Genomic DNA, 10,650 nt, shown 5'->3' with positions numbered 1-10,650 from the left:
TGCCCTCCTGATATGATACGAATGTAATCTTTGGATTTTGTTGTAACTAACCCACGCCATGATTTATAGAATGCAAGTGCACATTGTAAAATAAATGCCAAGTGTGAAGTCGGGTATATAGACCCTCAAGCTATAGCACAAACAAAATTTAATTACCCTAGACAGTGGAAATTGGATGCCAAAGAGCTAGCTGCTGGAAAGACCCTTCGGGAGAAAGAGGACATCCGTACAAAGAAACTAAGGCAAGAGTCCATTAAGGTTTCGGCATACATTACCCTGGCTTTTAAAAATCTCCAACAACACTCTACTATATGGCTACCATACAACTTCGAGTAAGTTCAACTCTATACTTAAAGCTTTGTTCGATATATTTTATTTGATGCAAAAGAGCTTATCTAGTTATATGATTAAATTCATGCAGCAACCACTGGATTTGTATAGACGTTGATGTCGGGAGGAGCATGGCATGGGTCTTTGATTCAATAGATAGGGACCCGGTGACATACAAAGACTTCATATCGATTCTCAAGACGTATACATATCGACAATCACATATCGACAATCCCCATTAGCTTATATGTTTGTATACATACTTGTAACGTTCACTTTTGGATACTAACAAGTTGCATTTGCTAAAATAATTCGAACAGGGCATTCAGGTTTTATGTCAATGAACATCACGAAAGGCATGATCCAGAAAGGAAGGAAAGCCTGGCTATTGCGGTAAGTGTAACTTACTTTAGTACTCCATTACATGGCTGTCAAAAGCATTACTTAACATTTCCATATGCAAAACACACAGTATTCCAAGCAGAAGCCTGGGAGTGTACATTGTGGATACTATGTATGTTCTATGATGAGTAACACCGGTGCCTATAGGAGACACCCCTTAAGGGTAGTTTGAACATCTTCACCCGTAGTATAAAAACTTCGCACATGATATTAAATACTAAACCGAAACTTATTCTCTTGTAATGGAAAGAAGAGAAAGAAATAAAAAGAGACCCATATACATGATATCAATCTGAGGAGTGCATGGTGACCACATCCAGCACATGGTGGCTGAGTCCAGCCGTAGGTTTAGTCAGTGAGTGAAGGAGCGGTTAGCATTGAGTGAAGGAGCTTAGTCGGTGGAATAGCTAGCCGTGAGGCTATGTAAGCCGATTAGCATCTCTGGATGGGCAAGCAATGAAGAAAAAACAATCAACCCAATTCCCCCAAATACTCTGGTCCCCCTCCACGTCGACTTTGCTCGGCCTTCCTCCTGGCAATGGTAATCCTCCCTACCCCAAATGAACTAAGGTCCATAACAGAGGCAGTGGAAGGTGGGAGCTGGCAGGTCATCGTCTCTGAACATGTTTACATAGGAAGCCAACTTGGGGCCTTGGGGGTGTCCAAATCACCTACCAGTTTGTGCATATAGTTGTGGCCACCTATGCAGTTTTTGAGGCTGACATTAGCAAGGTTTCCAATATCGGCTGAAATCTCATGATATTTCCGATATATCCTCTTTATCCGTAGGTGCCGATAAGGAAATATCTATCTTTTTTGTATAAATTTTGTTTAAATTTATTTAAATTTACTTAAATTCAAATTAAATTTTATTTGAATTTGGTCCGATATTTCCGATATATCATGTTTATCCTCTTTATCTGTGACCTCCGATAAATTTTAATTTCCGAAAATGAAAACCTAGTCATTAGCCTAGTCCAAAAAAAGATGAACAGAAGTTTTGAATTTTTTTTGTCGCTTCAACTCATCTAATACTTTATCACCAAGAAATTGGATGGTTAATGAACTATAACCAAGAGGTCTTCTGAATCTCAGACATTCAGGACAGCACAAGAACCCATGTGATCCATTTCTTCAGAGAATCTGCCAACACCATCTGCTTGCCATGAGAGGACAAATCCTTGCCTGCCTCCCTCTGAATCTGATCACACTCCTCTCGCTCTTCCTGAGCTGCACCTGCCAAATCGACTCCCAAACACAAGCCCTCCTCCAGTTCAAGACCGGGCTGAACGACCCTCTGAACCACCTCGTCTCATGGACGAACGCCACCTCCAAGTGTCGCTTCTTCGGCGTCCGGTGCGACGACGACAGCACCGGCTCCGTCACGGTCACCGAGATCTCGCTGTCGAGCATGAACCTCTCCGGTGGGATCTCGCCGTCCGTCGGGGCGCTGCACGGCCTGGCGCGGCTGCTGCTCGACTCCAACTCGCTCTCAGGGCCCGTGCCGCCTGAGCTGGCGAAATGCACGCAGCTCCGGTTCCTGAACCTGTCCTACAACAGCCTCGCCGGGGAGCTGCCGGACCTGTCCGCGCTGACGGCGCTCCAGGCCCTCGACGTCGAGAACAATGCCTTCACCGGGCGCTTCCCGGCGTGGGTCGGCAACCTGTCCGGCCTCACCACGCTCAGCGTCGGCATGAACAGCTACGACCCAGGGGAGACGCCGCCGAGGATCGGCAACCTCAGGAACCTGACGTACCTGTACCTGGCGGGCAGCAGCTTGACGGGGGTGATACCAGACTCCATCTTCGGGCTCACCGCGCTGGAGACGCTGGACATGTCCATGAACAATCTCTCCGGCGTGATCCAGCCGGCCATCGGAAACCTCCGGAACCTGTGGAAGATCGAGCTGTACAAGAACAACCTCGCTGGCGAGCTCCCGCCGGAGCTCGGGGAACTGACCAAGCTGCGGGAGATCGACGTGTCCCAGAACCAGATCAGCGGCAGGATCCCGGCGGCGTTCGCGGCGCTCACGGGGTTCACGGTCATCCAGCTCAACCACAACAACCTGTCCGGGCCGATCCCGGCGGAGTGGGGTGACCTGCGGTACCTCACGAGCTTCTTCATCTACGAGAACCGATTCTCCGGCGAGTTCCCGGCCAACTTCGGCCGGTTCTCACCGCTCAACAGCGTCGACATCTCCGAGAACGCCTTCGTCGGGCCTTTCCCGAGGTACCTGTACCGCGGCAACAACCTCCAGTTCCTTTACGCTCTCCAGAACGGCTTCTCCGGCGAGTTCCCGGAGGAGTACGCGGCGTGCAAGAGCCTGCAACGCTTCCGGATCAACAAGAACCGGTTCACCGGCGACCTCCCGGAAGGCCTGTGGGGGCTCCCGGCGGCGACGATCATCGACGTGTCCGACAACGAGTTCACCGGAGCCATGTCGCCGCTGATCGGGCAGGCGCAGAGCCTCAACCAGCTGTGGCTGCAGAATAACAACCTCAGCGGGGCAATACCGCCGGAAATCGGCCGGCTCGGGCAGGTGCAGAAGCTCTACCTGTCCAACAACTCCTTCTCGGGCTCCATACCGTCGGAGATCGGCAGCCTGTCGCAGCTGAAGGTGCTGCACCTGGAGGACAACGAGTTCAGCGGCGCCTTGCCGGACGACTGTTAGTAAGTCTTGTTCATAGGATTCTTTTTTCTTCAGTTTGCATCGCATGGTTGAGTTAGTTTTGCATGTTTACTTTCTGTTATGCATGCGCACGAGCCGTCATTCTGTGGTCGTCGTGCGTGTAGGGGAAGTGGCCGAGAATAGCTCGCCATGATCCGAGTGATTGGGAGTGAGCGACGTCGCACGCGTGGGGATGGACGCGCTACCAGGCGACGTGCAGTCGGCCTCCGAGAGCTCTATTCTCTCTGTATTTTTCATACAATAAAAGAACTCAAGATTAGAAAACGCTGCAGTTGTTACGCAGCACCAAACCTTGTGTCCAAGTGATAGCGTTGAGTTTGTGTTGTGTTTGCTTTACGGTTGTGATTGCGAGCTTGCCGGTAGTCAAGAACTCTGACTGAGAACTGACAATTGGCATCAGAGCTGTGAGAGAGGGCCTAGCGCGCCACCATGACGTCGCCGAAGCGTCGAGGCCGTTCGCCGCCGCTGGCGGGCACGAAAGAGAAGGGCAGTGGCTCCGGCAGCAAGACTCCACCGCGCACACCGTCTCCAAGCCGCTCGCCGTCGCGCCGTTCGCGGACCCACGACGCTCGCCGTCCGAGAACGTGGCGCCCACGGGAGGTCGTGGTCGAGCGCGTGTTTCGGGAGACGGGAGCCTCAGGCAACTGGCCACAGCTGACCAAGACGAACTATGATTCGTGGTCGCTGCTGATGAAGTTGAAGATGCAGGCTCGCCACCTCTGGGAAGAAGTTGAGGACGACGACGTCGACTTCCATGACAACCATTCCACACTGGATGCGATCTGCTCCGGCGTGCCCCCGGAGATGGTGCCCACCCTGGCGACCAAGCCGTCAGCCAAGGAGGCGTGGGAGGCGATCCGTTCGATGCGCATTGGTGACGAGCGCGTGAGGAAGTCGACGTCGCAGAGTCTCCGTGCTGACTACGAGCAGATCACGTTCCGCGACGGGGAGTCCGTCGAGGACTTTGCCCTGCGCCTCTCCAACATCGTGCAGCGGCTGGCGATCCTCGGTGACCTAGAGCGGGAGCCGAAGGTGGTGGCCAAGTACCTCCGCGTCGCTTGACCAAGGTACAAGTAGCTCATAGTTTCCATCGAGACCCTCCTCGACATCGACACACTCTCCATCGAAGAGGTCACTGGGCGGCTCAAGGCGGCGACCGACGACGAACCGTCGCTGGCCCAGGACGTCGCTGCCAAACTACAGTTCACGGAGGAGCAGTGGCTGGAGCGCTACAAGAAGCGGGACAAGGACTCCGGCCGTGGCGGATCGAGCTCCGGAGGCCGCGGCAAACGTCGGGGAAGAGTCCGCGGTCGCGGCACTGGCAGCGGCAGCGACTCACGGGCCGGCTCGAACTCGGGCCAAACCATCGCCGACGATGCGTGCAAGGCCTACGGGAAAAAGGGCCATTGGGCCAAGGATTGTCGAAGCAAGAAGAAGGTGGAGCAGGCCCACGTAGCCCAGGATGATGAGCCCACTTTGCTTCTCGCACTCAGTACCGTCTAGGAGGAGAGGGTTCATCCTCATTCTGCAGCATCGCCGCCGGCTACATCTCCGCCGATTCCCCCATCGATCCGCGACAACGACAGCCAGCTCCACTTCACCGAGAGCAAGGTGTTCGCTGCCTTCGACGAATCCGGTGACCGGGACCCGAAGCGATGGGTCTTGGACATAGGCGCGTTGAACCACATGTCCGGGGCGTGGGCGGCATTCTCCAGCCTCGACGCCAGCGTCACCGGCTCCGTTCGGTTCGGGGACAGCTCCATCGCCCGCATCGAGGGGATCGGCACCGTCCTGTTGTCCTGCAAGAACGGCGAGCACCGCGCCATCGCCAACGTCTACTACCTGCCCCGCCTCACCACCAACATCATCTCCGTCAGCCAGCTCGACGAGATCGGGTACCAAGTGCTGGTGGAAGATGGCGTGATGCGGGTTCGTGACGAGGAGCGGCGACTCCTTGCCAAGATTCACCGCAACCCAGGCCGGCTCTACGTGCTCGACGTCAACATCGCACGGCCGGTGTACCTGGCGGCGTAGGGCGACGAGGAAGCCTAGGTGTGGCACGCTTGCTTCGGCCACCTCCACTTCGCCGCGCTGCGCAAGATGGGCAGGGATGGCCTTGTCCGTGGCATGCCCCTGTTGACCCAAGTGGAGCAGGTGTGTGACGCCTGCCTCGCCGGCAAGCACCGATGAGCGTTGTTCCCTCAACGCGCTCTAGGCGCTCGTCAGAGGTGCTACAGCTGCTCCACGGCGACCTCTGCGGGCCCATTACGCTGCCGACACCGAGTGAAAATCGGTATCTCCTTCTCGTCGATGACTACTCACGGTACATGTGGCTGGCTCTGCTTCCCAGTAAGGACGCGGCGCCTGCGGCGATCAAGCGCATCCAGGTAGCCATGGAACGCAAGTCGGGGAAGCTGGTTCGTGCACTCCACACGGACAGAGGAGGAGAATTCCTAGCGAAAGACTTCGAGCAGTACTGCGTCGAGCTAGGACTTTGTCGTGAGTTGACGACGCCATACTCCCCTGAACAAAACGGCGTCGTTGAGTGCCACAACCAGTCCGTGGTCGGGACCGCCCAGAGCATGATGAAGGCAAAGGGCTTCTGGGCGAATTCTGGGGCGAGGCGGTCACCACGGCCGTCTATCTGTTCAACCGATCCTCGTCCAAGAGCGTTGGTGGCAAGACCCCCTATGAGCTCTGGACCGGCAGCGTCCCTGGCGTTCAACACCTACGCACGTTTGGCTGCATCGCACACATGAAGGTAACAATGCCAAACTTGAAGAAGCTCGACGACAGGAGCAGGCGCACCATCTTCGTCGGCTATGAACCTGGCTCCAAGGTGTATCGGGTGTACGACTCGGTGACCCGGCGTGTGCACGTCAGCCGCGACCTGGTGTTCAAGGAGGCGGCGCAATGGCTCTGGACCCAGGGCCAGCGCAATGAGGTGGACGACTTTATCGTTGAACACCTGCCACTGCCCGGATTGACCACCACGACAACGACATCGAGCATGACTTCATCGGCCGGAGCTGCTGCTACACCTTCGGCCTCGCCGGCGTCATCAGTCCATGCTTCACCGGCTCAAGGCATAGGGAGCATGACGCCTAGAGCATCGTTGGCCAACGCCTAACCAGTGCAAGGCATCGGGAGCACGACGCCGGGCACAACCCCACTGTAGGACGTGAACTCAGTGGAGTTCGTGTCACCACTAGGTGCCGGCGCATCACAAATGCTGGATGCGGACCACGACGATGACGCCCCACTTCGGTACCGCGACATCAACAATGTGCTCGGGCCAGCCATGTCGCCAGGTTTCGCCGCACGGCAGATGGAGGAGCAACTGCTGTTGGCAAGCGAGGCCGAGCCGGCATCATTCAAGGAGGCGCTGGAACATGAGAACTGGAGCCATGCCATGCTCGAGGAGTTCTCCTCTATTGAGGCGAACGACACTTGGAGGCTCGTTGACCCACCACTAGGGGTGCGTCCAATCGGCCTCAAGTGGGTCTACAAGATGAAGCGGGATGAAGCCGGGCTCGTCACCAAGTTCAAAGCCCGGCTCGTCGCCAAGGGGTACGTCCAGCGCCAGGGCATCGACTTCGACGAAGTATTCGCCCCGGTTGCACGCCTGGAGTCCGTGAGGCTGCTGCTGGCACTCGCTGCAAGTGAAGGGTGGGCTATCCACCATATGGACGTCAAGTCCGCTTTTTCTGAATGGTGAGCTCTTGGAGGATGTCTACGTCGAGCAGCCGCTAGGGTTCGTGCTGAAGGGCCAAGAAACGAAGGTGCTCCACTTGATCAAGGCCCTCTATGGACTCCGTCAGCCCCACGAGCATGGTACTCCAAGCTCGATGAGTCCCTGATGAAGCTCGGGTTCCGACGGAGCACGTCGGAGCATGCTGTCTACCTCCGTGGTGTGGGCGCACGCCGCCTCATCGTGGGCGTCTATGTGGACGATCTGGTTATCACCGGAGGGGATCCACGAGACATCAGCACCTTCAAGGAGGAAATGAAGGCGACATTCAAGATGAGCGACCTCGGGCTTCTGCGCTACTACCTCAGGCTGGAGGTGACGCAGATGGGAAGCGGCATCATAGTCTGTCAAAGCGCCTATGCTGCAAAGATTCTGGAAGGCGCCGGCCTGACTGGATGCAATCCAAGTCACACCCCCATGGAGTCTAGACTTAAGCTCAGTAACTCCAGCTCTGCTCCTCCAGTTGATGCAACAAAATACAGGAGCATAGTGGGCTCCCTCCGGTACCTAGTGAATTCAAGGCCGGACCTAGCTTACTCTGTGGGATACATTAGCCGGTTCATGGAGAATCCGACTACAGAGCACATGGTGGCTGTAAAAAGGGTGCTGAGGTACATTGCTGGAACCCTGCACTTCGGCTGCCACTACTAGAGGAAGAAGGAGGCACAACTCATTGGCTACAGCGACAGTGACTTGGCCGGTGACATTGATACAAGGAAGAGCACCATGGGCGTTCTCTTCTTCCTCGGCTCCAGCATCATCACATGGCAGTCTCAGAAGCAAAAAGTGGTGGCCTTATCTTCATGCGAAGCCGAGTACATTGCCGCCACTACTGTAGCCTGCCAGGATGTTTGGTTGGCCCGTCTCCTTGCTGAGTTCAGAGGCGTGAGGAGCAGGGCCATCACATTGAAGATCGACAGTGAGTCTGCCATTCAACTAAGTAAGAACCTAGTTTTTCATGACCGCAGTAAACACATAAATGTGAGATATCATTATATACGAGAATGCGTCGAGGAGAACAGGGTGATACTGGAGTCCGTTGGGACAGTTGAAGAGCTTGCAGACATTCTGACGAAGGCGTTGGGACGAGAAAGGTTCTGTGACTGCGCTCCAAAATCGGCGTCATTAATGTGCAGACCATGAACAAGGCTTAGGAGGAGATCTGTTAGTAAGTCTTGTTCATAGGATTCTTTTTTCTTCAGTTTGCATCGCATGGTTCAGTTAGTTTTGCATGTTTACTCTCTGTTATGCATGCGCACAAGCACCGTCATTCTGTGGTCGCCGTGCGTGTAGGGGAAGTGGCCGAGAATAGCTCGCCATGATCCGAGTGATCAGGAGTGGGCGACCTCGCACGCGTGGGGATGGACGCGCTACTAGACGACGTGCAGTCGGCCTCCGAGAGCTCTGCTCTCTCTGTATTTTTCATACAATAAAAGAACTCAAGATCAGAAAACGCTGCAGAACCTTGTGTCCAAGTGATAGCGTTGAGTTTGTGTTGTGTTTGCTTTCACGGTTGTGATTGCGAGCTCGCCGGTAGTCAAGAACTCCGGCTGAGAACTGACAACGATATCGGCGGCTGCATCAGGCTCGTCGAGATCGACGTCTCCCAGAACGCGCTGTCCGGGCCGATTCCGGCCTCTCTGTCGCTGCTGTCGTCGCTCAACTCGCTCAACCTCTCCAACAACGAGCTCAGCGGGCCGATCCCGACGAGCCTCCAGGCGCTCAAGCTCAGCTCCATCGACTTCTCCTCGAACCAGCTCACCGGGAACGTTCCGCCGGGGCTTCTGGTGCTCGCCGGCGGCAGCCAGGCGTTTGCCCGAAACCCCGGCCTCTGCGTTGACGGCAGGTCCGACCTCGGCGTCTGCAACGTGGACGGCGGCCACAAGGACGGCCTTGCCACGAAGTCGCAGCTTGTGCTGGTGCTGGTCCTTGTCTCGGCGACGCTGCTGCTCGTGGCCGGCATCCTGTTTGTGAGCTACCGGAGCTTCAAGCTCGAGGAGCTCAAGAAGAGGGACCTGGAGCACGGCGACGGGTGCGGGCAGTGGAAGCTGGAGTCGTTCCACCCGCTGGAGCTGGACGCCGACGAGATCTGCGCCGTCGGGGTGGAGAACCTGATCGGGTCAGGCGGCACGGGGCGCGTGTACCGGCTGGAGCTCAAGGGCCGCGGCGGCGTGGTGGCCGTGATTGGTTTCCAATATCGGCCGAAATCTCCTGATATTTCCGATATATCCTCTTTATCCGTAGGTGCCGATAAGAAAATATCTATCTTTTTTCGTATAAATTTTGTTTAAATTTATTTAAATATACTTAAATTCAAATTAAATTTTATTTGAATTTGGTCCGATATTTCCGATATATCATGTTTATCCTCTTTATCTGTGACCCCCGATATTTCCGATATTTCACGGTTGTGCATCCTTCATAATAGGTAAAGTTTATTTTATTAATTAAGAGCCAAAAAAAGTAAGGTTGGAGGCGACTGGTTACATCATTGTTATGTACACAAAAAAGTCAAATTTGAGATGGAGCTCTTATCTCTAGGTCACTCAACTTCTCCAATTTAGCTCATATTTGGTGAAATTAGTTAAAGCCACCCCTGGAAGAATTATGTATCTGTATCAGAAGCGTGAAACCATATGGACGTTGTGCACCCAGACACCACCCCTCCAATTGCTCTTCGAGAAGAGCATGGAAAACACAATCTAATTTCACCAAATATGAGCGAAGTTGGGAGTCACAAACCTGCAAGAACTTGTGTGTTTGGCTCTTTGGGACCAGTGCCTTGGGACAGGTATTGTAAATGAAAAAAAGGGTTATTTTGATCCAGGCCATTACAATTCTATGAGTTTTGAGATACGCCATTATAATTTGACTATTTGGAGATTTGCCATTATAACTATGTCTCTCATCCATTCATGTCATTTTCTACGCCTGCCGCATATAAGGACCCACTGTCAGACGCGTATGGCTACAAGAACACGTACAGGCCCACTTGGCGCGAGCTCGGTGCGAAGGCAGAGCGACGGCGCTCACCCACGGCGGATAGCGCGCGAGGCGGAGCGGCGGTGCTCGCCGGCGCAGCCTGCGCACGAGGGAGGAGCGCCCTCAATTTCGCCGCCGCTGCCTCCCTCCCTGCCGTCCAGATGGAATGAGTCGGCCCGCTCGCCGGTCCTGCGCCCCAGTCCCAGTCCTGCGCCGGTTGGGGCCGTGCGTCGGCCCACTCGCCCACGCACGCGCTGCGACTGGCGGCCAGCGCACGAGCTGCGGCGGCGGCACGACGCCCACGCTCGCCCTGGCACGCATGGCGGCGTCGAGGCTGCTCGCTCGCCCACGCACGCAAGGCGGCGGTGTGGCCGCTTGCTCGCCCGCCCGCACGCATGCGGCGGCGGCCCATCTCCTCCGCGACGCCTGGAGAAGCTGGTGCACGCACGGATGAAGATGAACTTCTTCGGCCGGCTGGAGAAGCGCGACATCGTGA

The 10,650-nt window shown here is 55.2% G+C and overlaps 1 pseudogene; it reads left to right on the top strand.

Moving 5' to 3' along the window:
* Positions 1 to 1,091: 1,091 nt before the first annotated feature.
* Positions 1,092 to 9,535, top strand: LOC136483679 (receptor protein-tyrosine kinase CEPR2-like; annotated as a pseudogene).
* The last annotated feature ends 1,115 nt before the right edge of the window (positions 9,536 to 10,650 follow it).

This window comes from Miscanthus floridulus, chromosome 9 (genome assembly GCF_019320115.1).
Source record: "Miscanthus floridulus cultivar M001 chromosome 9, ASM1932011v1, whole genome shotgun sequence".
In the NCBI taxonomy this organism is placed as follows: Eukaryota; Viridiplantae; Streptophyta; class Magnoliopsida; order Poales; family Poaceae; genus Miscanthus; species Miscanthus floridulus.
Note: the sequence above shows the minus strand (reverse complement) of the source record. Positions and strands in the feature narration are given on the sequence as shown.